The following is a 7,500-nucleotide window of genomic DNA, read 5'->3' as shown; positions in this document are numbered from 1 at the left end:
AAAGTGCTGATAGATTTATATGAATACAGTGCGTTAATTTTTCGGAATTATATAATGGCATAATTTTCAATGATTTTTGTGTTTATTATATGCACTTGTATGATTAACAATGCGAAAGATTCAGGATACCTTCGGGACCCGTCTTGAAACACGGACCAAGGAGTCTAACATATGTGCAAGTTATTGGGATATAAACCTAATAGCGTAATTAACTTGACTATTAATGGGATTAGTTTTTTAGCTATTTATAGTTAATTAACACAATCCCGGGGCGCTCTATATAGTTATGTATAATGATATTTATATTATTTATACCTCTAACTGGAACGTACCTTGAGCATATATGCTGTGACCCGAAAGATGGTGAACTATACTTGATCAGGTTGAAGTCAGGGGAAACCCTGATGGAAGACCGAAACAGTTCTGACGTGCAAATCGATTGTCAGAATTGAGTATAGGGGCGAAAGACCAATCGAACCATCTAGTAGCTGGTTCCTTCCGAAGTTTCCCTCAGGATAGCTGGTGCATTTAACTGTTGTATAAAATAATCTTATCTGGTAAAGCGAATGATTAGAGGCCTTAGGGTCGAAACGATCTTAACCTATTCTCAAACTTTAAATGGGTAAGAACCTTAACTTTCTTGATATGAAGTTTAAGGTTATGATATAATGTGCCCAGTGGGCCACTTTTGGTAAGCAGAACTGGCGCTGTGGGATGAACCAAACGTAATGTTACGGTGCCCAAATTAACAACTCATACAGAAACCATGAAAGGCGTTGGTTGCTTAAAACAGCAGGACGGTGATCATGGAAGTCGAAATCCGCTAAGGAGTGTGTAACAACTCACCTGCCGAAGCAACTAGCCCTTAAAATGGATGGCGCTTAAGTTGTATACCTATACATTACCGCTAAAGTAGATGATTTATGTTACTTGTAATATAAATTTTGAAACTTTAGTGAGTAGGAAGGTACAATGGTGTGCATAGAAGTGTTTGGCGTAAGCCTGCATGGAGCCGCCATTGGTACAGATCTTGGTGGTAGTAGCAAATAATCGAATGAGACCTTGGAGGACTGAAGTGGAGAAGGGTTTCGTGTGAACAGTGGTTGATCACGAGTTAGTCGGTCCTAAGTTCAAGGCGAAAGCCGAAAATTTTCAAGTATAGAAAAATCAAAATATATTTTGCATCATACCGATTTTTATACACTTGAATAATTTTGAACGAAAGGGAATACGGTTCCAATTCCGTAACCTGTTGAGTATCCGTTTGTTATTAAATATGGGCCTCGTGCTCATCCTGGCAACAGGAACGACCATAAAGAAGCCGTCGAGAGGTATCGGAAGAGTTTTCTTTTCTGTTTTATAGCCGTACTACCATGGAAGTCTTTCGCAGAGAGATATGGTAGATGGGCTAGAAGAGCATGACATATACTGTTGTGTCGATATTTTCTCCTCGGACCTTGAAAATTTATGGTGGGGATACGCAAACTTCTCAACAGGCCGTACCAATATCCGCAGCTGGTCTCCAAGGTGAAGAGTCTCTAGTCGATAGAATAATGTAGGTAAGGGAAGTCGGCAAATTAGATCCGTAACTTCGGGATAAGGATTGGCTCTGAAGATTGAGATAGTCGGGCTTGATTGGGAAACAATAACATGGTTTATGTGCTCGTTCTGGGTAAATAGGGTTTCTATCATTTATGGTAGATTCTTGTTCCCCGGATAGTTTAGTTACGTAGCCAATTGTGGAACTTTCTTGCTAAAATTTTTAAGAATACTAATTGGGCAACTGATTAGTTCTTTTAAATTATAACGATTATCAATTAACAATCAATTCAGAACTGGCACGGACTTGGGGAATCCGACTGTCTAATTAAAACAAAGCATTGTGATGGCCCTAGCGGGTGTTGACACAATGTGATTTCTGCCCAGTGCTCTGAATGTCAAAGTGAAGAAATTCAAGTAAGCGCGGGTCAACGGCGGGAGTAACTATGACTCTCTTAAGGTAGCCAAATGCCTCGTCATCTAATTAGTGACGCGCATGAATGGATTAACGAGATTCCTACTGTCCCTATCTACTATCTAGCGAAACCACAGCCAAGGGAACGGGCTTGGAATAATTAGCGGGGAAAGAAGACCCTTTTGAGCTTGACTCTAATCTGGCAGTGTAAGGAGACATAAGAGGTGTAGAATAAGTGGGAGATATTAGACTTCGGTTTGGTATCGACAATGAAATACCACTACTCTTATTGTTTCCTTACTTACTTGATTAAATGGAACGTGTATCATTTCCTAGCCATTATACGGATGTATTTATTATATCTTATGGTATTGGGTTTTGATGCAAGCTTCTTGATCAAAGTATCACGAGTTTGTTATATAATCGCAAACAAATTCTTTAATAAGAAAATGCATTTATGTATTTTTGATTTAAAAATTTGGTATAACTCCAATTACTCAGGTATGATCCAATTCAAGGACATTGCCAGGTAGGGAGTTTGACTGGGGCGGTACATCTCTCAAATAATAACGGAGGTGTCCCAAGGCCAGCTCAGTGCGGACAGAAACCACACATAGAGCAAAAGGGCAAATGCTGACTTGATCTCGGTGTTCAGTACACACAGGGACAGCAAAAGCTCGGCCTATCGATCCTTTTGGTTTAAAGAGTTTTTAACAAGAGGTGTCAGAAAAGTTACCATAGGGATAACTGGCTTGTGGCGGCCAAGCGTTCATAGCGACGTCGCTTTTTGATCCTTCGATGTCGGCTCTTCCTATCATTGTGAAGCAAAATTCACCAAGCGTTGGATTGTTCACCCATGCAAGGGAACGTGAGCTGGGTTTAGACCGTCGTGAGACAGGTTAGTTTTACCCTACTAATGACAAAACGTTGTTGCGACAGCATTCCTGCGTAGTACGAGAGGAACCGCAGGTACGGACCAATGGCACAATACTTGTTCGAGCGAACAGTGGTATGACGCTACGTCCGTTGGATTATGCCTGAACGCCTCTAAGGTCGTATCCGTGCTGGACTGCAATGATAAATAAGGGGCAATTTGCATTGTATGGCTTCTAAACCATTAAAAGTTTATAATTTATTTTATAAACGACAATGGATGTGATGCCAATGTTATTTGTAACATAGTAAATTGGGAGGATCTATGATCACCTGATGCCGTGCTAGTTACATATTTAAACATTATTTAATACAATGACAAAGCCTAGAATCAATTGTAAACGACTTTTGTAACAGGCAAGGTGTTGTAAGTGGTTGAGCAGCTGCCATACTGCGATCCACTGAAGCTTATCCTTTGCTTGATGATTCGAAAATGTTAATAAAACAACAAATATAAAATATAATATGTGTGTTATGGTTGTTAAACACCAACTAAAACATATATATATATATATATTGTATGAGTTGTTTAAAGGTGCCATATTTGTTAATTTACTTATGATATTTTATATATTTCTTTGTAAGTTGATAATGTGTGGACCGGACCTTAAGAAAATGTTATATACAAAAAGCTTTTTGATGATGCAATACAAAATTTATGTTATTTTATAAATAACATTCTTTTCAGAATAATTGAATTGTTATTGAAAGGAATAAAGAAATTAAATTGTTTTAAACAAAACAGAGAAAGAAGAACACACATTTTATTATATATATGAGTATATATATATATATATATATATATATATATATGTATATATATATGATAACTGCGAAAGGCAATAGTAGAAAACACAAAAAAATAAATATATGAAATCATATTAAAAATATATTATAATTCAATCAATGGAGAACAGTAATATGCGAATGAAAAATTTACACTCTTAAACATAAATGTTATATTTAGTGTGAAATAGAAGTTTATATTTTATTTGATATTGCATAATAATAATAAACCGATTAATAAAATTTACACTCATGAGACTTGGAATTGTTATGAAATTCAATTCAGTGTTTTCCAATACAAAATGTCAAATAATATCATGAAACATATAAATTACATGTTAGATAATAACATATGACACAAACAATGTGATATAATAGAATTTAACATGTAAAATAAATGTTGGGTAATAACGTATGGAACAACTCTACTACAATAAAAAATGTTTGCTATAGACAAAATTATATATGGAAATCACATGATTGTGGAGTATTGTCTTGCCGGCAGCCGTCAATTATAGTTCAAATTATTAAATATTTAAGTTATTCGTGTGTTATATTTAAATTAATACATGAAGAATTAATAGTGAGTGGTTGCATTTGAAAAAAGTATCATTCTTAAGGAAATGGTGTTCAAAAACCTATATATGGAGTGGTGTCGCGCACGGCAAGTCATATGAGAAAAAGTAAAAGTAACAAAATAATATGACTGTGGAGTATTGTCTTGCCGGCATGGGTCATTTATTGGGCAAATTATGAAATGTTATGAAATTCAATTCAGTGTTTTCCAATACAAAATGTCAAATAATATCATGAAACATATAAATTACATGTTAGATAATAACATATGACACAAACAATGTGATATAATAGAATTTAACATGTAAAATAAATGTTGGGTAATAACGTATGGAACAACTCTACTACAATAAAAAATGTTTGCTATAGACAAAATTATATATGGAAATCACATGATTGTGGAGTATTGTCTTGCCGGCAGCCGTCAATTATAGTTCAAATTATTAAATATTTAAGTTATTCGTGTGTTATATTTAAATTAATACATGAAGAATTAATAGTGAGTGGTTGCATTTGAAAAAAGTATCATTCTTAAGGAAATGGTGTTCAAAAACCTATATATGGAGTGGTGTCGCGCAAGGCAAGTCATATGAGAAAAAGTAAAAGTAACAAAATAATATGACTGTGGAGTATTGTCTTGCCGGCATGGGTCATTTATTGGGCAAATTATGAAATGTTATGAAATTCAATTCAGTGTTTTCCAATACAAAATGTCAAATAATATCATGAAACATATAAATTACATGTTAGATAATAACATATGACACAAACAATGTGATATAATAGAATTTAACATGTAAAATAAATGTTGGGTAATAACGTATGGAACAACTCTACTACAATAAAAAATGTTTGCTATAGACAAAATTATATATGGAAATCACATGATTGTGGAGTATTGTCTTGCCGGCAGCCGTCAATTATAGTTCAAATTATTAAATATTTAAGTTATTCGTGTGTTATATTTAAATTAATACATGAAGAATTAATAGTGAGTGGTTGCATTTGAAAAAAGTATCATTCTTAAGGAAATGGTGTTCAAAAACCTATATATGGAGTGGTGTCGCGCAAGGCAAGTCATATGAGAAAAAGTAAAAGTAACAAAATAATATGACTGTGGAGTATTGTCTTGCCGGCATGGGTCATTTATTGGGCAAATTATGAAATGTTATGAAATTCAATTCAGTGTTTTCCAATACAAAATGTCAAATAATATCATGAAACATATAAATTACATGTTAGATAATAACATATGACACAAACAATGTGATCTAATAGAATTTAACATGTAAAATAAATGTTGGGTAATAACGTATGGAACAACTCTACTACAATAAAAAATGTTTGCTATAGACAAAATTATATATGGAAATCACATGATTGTGGAGTATTGTCTTGCCGGCAGCCGTCAATTATAGTTCAAATTATTAAATATTTAAGTTATTCGTGTGTTATATTTAAATTAATACATGAAGAATTAATAGTGAGTGGTTGCATTTGAAAAAAGTATCATTCTTAAGGAAATGGTGTTCAAAAACCTATATATGGAGTGGTGTCGCGCAAGGCAAGTCATATGAGAAAAAGTAAAAGTAACAAAATAATATGACTGTGGAGTATTGTCTTGCCGGCATGGGTCATTTATTGGGCAAATTATGAAATGTTATGAAATTCAATTCAGTGTTTTCCAATACAAAATGTCAAATAATATCATGAAACATATAAATTACATGTTAGATAATAACATATGACACAAACAATGTGATATAATAGAATTTAACATGTAAAATAAATGTTGGGTAATAACGTATGGAACAACTCTACTACAATAAAAAATGTTTGCTATAGACAAAATTATATATGGAAATCACATGATTGTGGAGTATTGTCTTGCCGGCAGCCGTCAATTATAGTTCAAATTATTAAATATTTAAGTTATTCGTGTGTTATATTTAAATTAATACATGAAGAATTAATAGTGAGTGGTTGCATTTGAAAAAAGTATCATTCTTAAGGAAATGGTGTTCAAAAACCTATATATGGAGTGGTGTCGCGCAAGGCAAGTCATATGAGAAAAAGTAAAAGTAACAAAATAATATGACTGTGGAGTATTGTCTTGCCGGCATGGATAATTTATTGGGCAAATTATGAAAAAATGAAGTTAATCTTGTATTATATTTTATTTAATACATGAAGAATTAATGTTGGGTGGTAGCATTTGAAAAAAGTATCATGCTTAAAGAGATGGTGTTCAAAAACCTATATATGGAGTGGTGTCGCGCAAGGCAAGTCATATGAGAAAAAGTAAAAGTAACAAAATAATATGACTGTGGAGTATTGTCTTGCCGGCATGGATAATTTATTGGGCAAATTATGAAAAAATGAAGTTAATCTTGTATTATATTTAATTTAATACATGAAGAATTAATGTTGGGTGGTAGCATTTGAAAAAAGTATCATGCTTAAAGAGATGGTGTTCAAAAACCTATATATGGAGTGGTGTCGCGCAAGGCAAGTCATATGAGAAAGAGTAAAAGTAACAAAATAATATGACTGTGGAGTATTGTCTTGCCGGCATGGATAATTTACTGGGCAAATTATGAAATAATGAAGTTAATCTTGTATTATATTTAATTTAATACATGAAGAATTAATGTTGGGTGGTAGCATTTGAAAAAAGTATCATGCTTAAAGAGATGGTGTTCAAAAACCTATATATGGAGTGGTGTCGCGCAAGGCAAGTCATATGAGAAAAAGTAAAAGTAACAAAATAATATGACTGTGGAGTATTGTCTTGCCGGCATGGATAATTTATTGGGCAAATTATGAAATAATGAAGTTAATCTTGTATTATATTTAATTTAATACATGAAGAATTAATGTTGGGTGGTAGCATTTGAAAAAAGTATCATGCTTAAAGAGATGGTGTTCAAAAACCTTTATATGGAGTGGTGTCGCGCAAGGCAAGTCATATGAGAAAGAGTAAAAGTAACAAAATAATATGACTGTGGAGTATTGTCTTGCCGGCATGGATAATTTATTGGGCAAATTATGAAATAATGAAGTTAATCTTGTATTATATTTAATTTAATACATGAAGAATTAATGTTGGGTGGTAGCATTTGAAAAAAGTATCATGCTTAAAGAGATGGTGTTCAAAAACCTTTACATGGTGAGTGGTGTGTGCTCATCTATTATATGAAGATTTCATATAATTTATTAAAGATTATGTTATACGCTCATGTTTGTGTTTG

The 7,500-nt window shown here is 33.3% G+C and overlaps 1 non-coding gene across 1 annotated transcript in view; it reads left to right on the top strand.

Annotated features, from left to right (window-relative positions):
• LOC122322786 overlaps positions 1-3,318 on the top strand; it is a 3,958-nt gene extending 640 nt beyond the window's left edge. The window contains exon 1 of the ribosomal RNA XR_006246852.1: positions 1-3,318. This exon is cut by the window's left edge and continues 640 nt beyond it. This is a non-coding gene — a ribosomal RNA (large subunit ribosomal RNA).
• Positions 3,319-7,500: the final 4,182 nt, after the last annotated feature.

The sequence above is a fragment of the Drosophila grimshawi genome, unplaced genomic scaffold, assembly GCF_018153295.1.
Source record: "Drosophila grimshawi isolate 15287-2541.00 unplaced genomic scaffold, ASM1815329v1 contig_706, whole genome shotgun sequence".
Taxonomy (NCBI): Eukaryota; Metazoa; Arthropoda; class Insecta; order Diptera; family Drosophilidae; genus Drosophila; species Drosophila grimshawi.
This window is presented reverse-complemented; position numbering and strand designations above follow the sequence as displayed.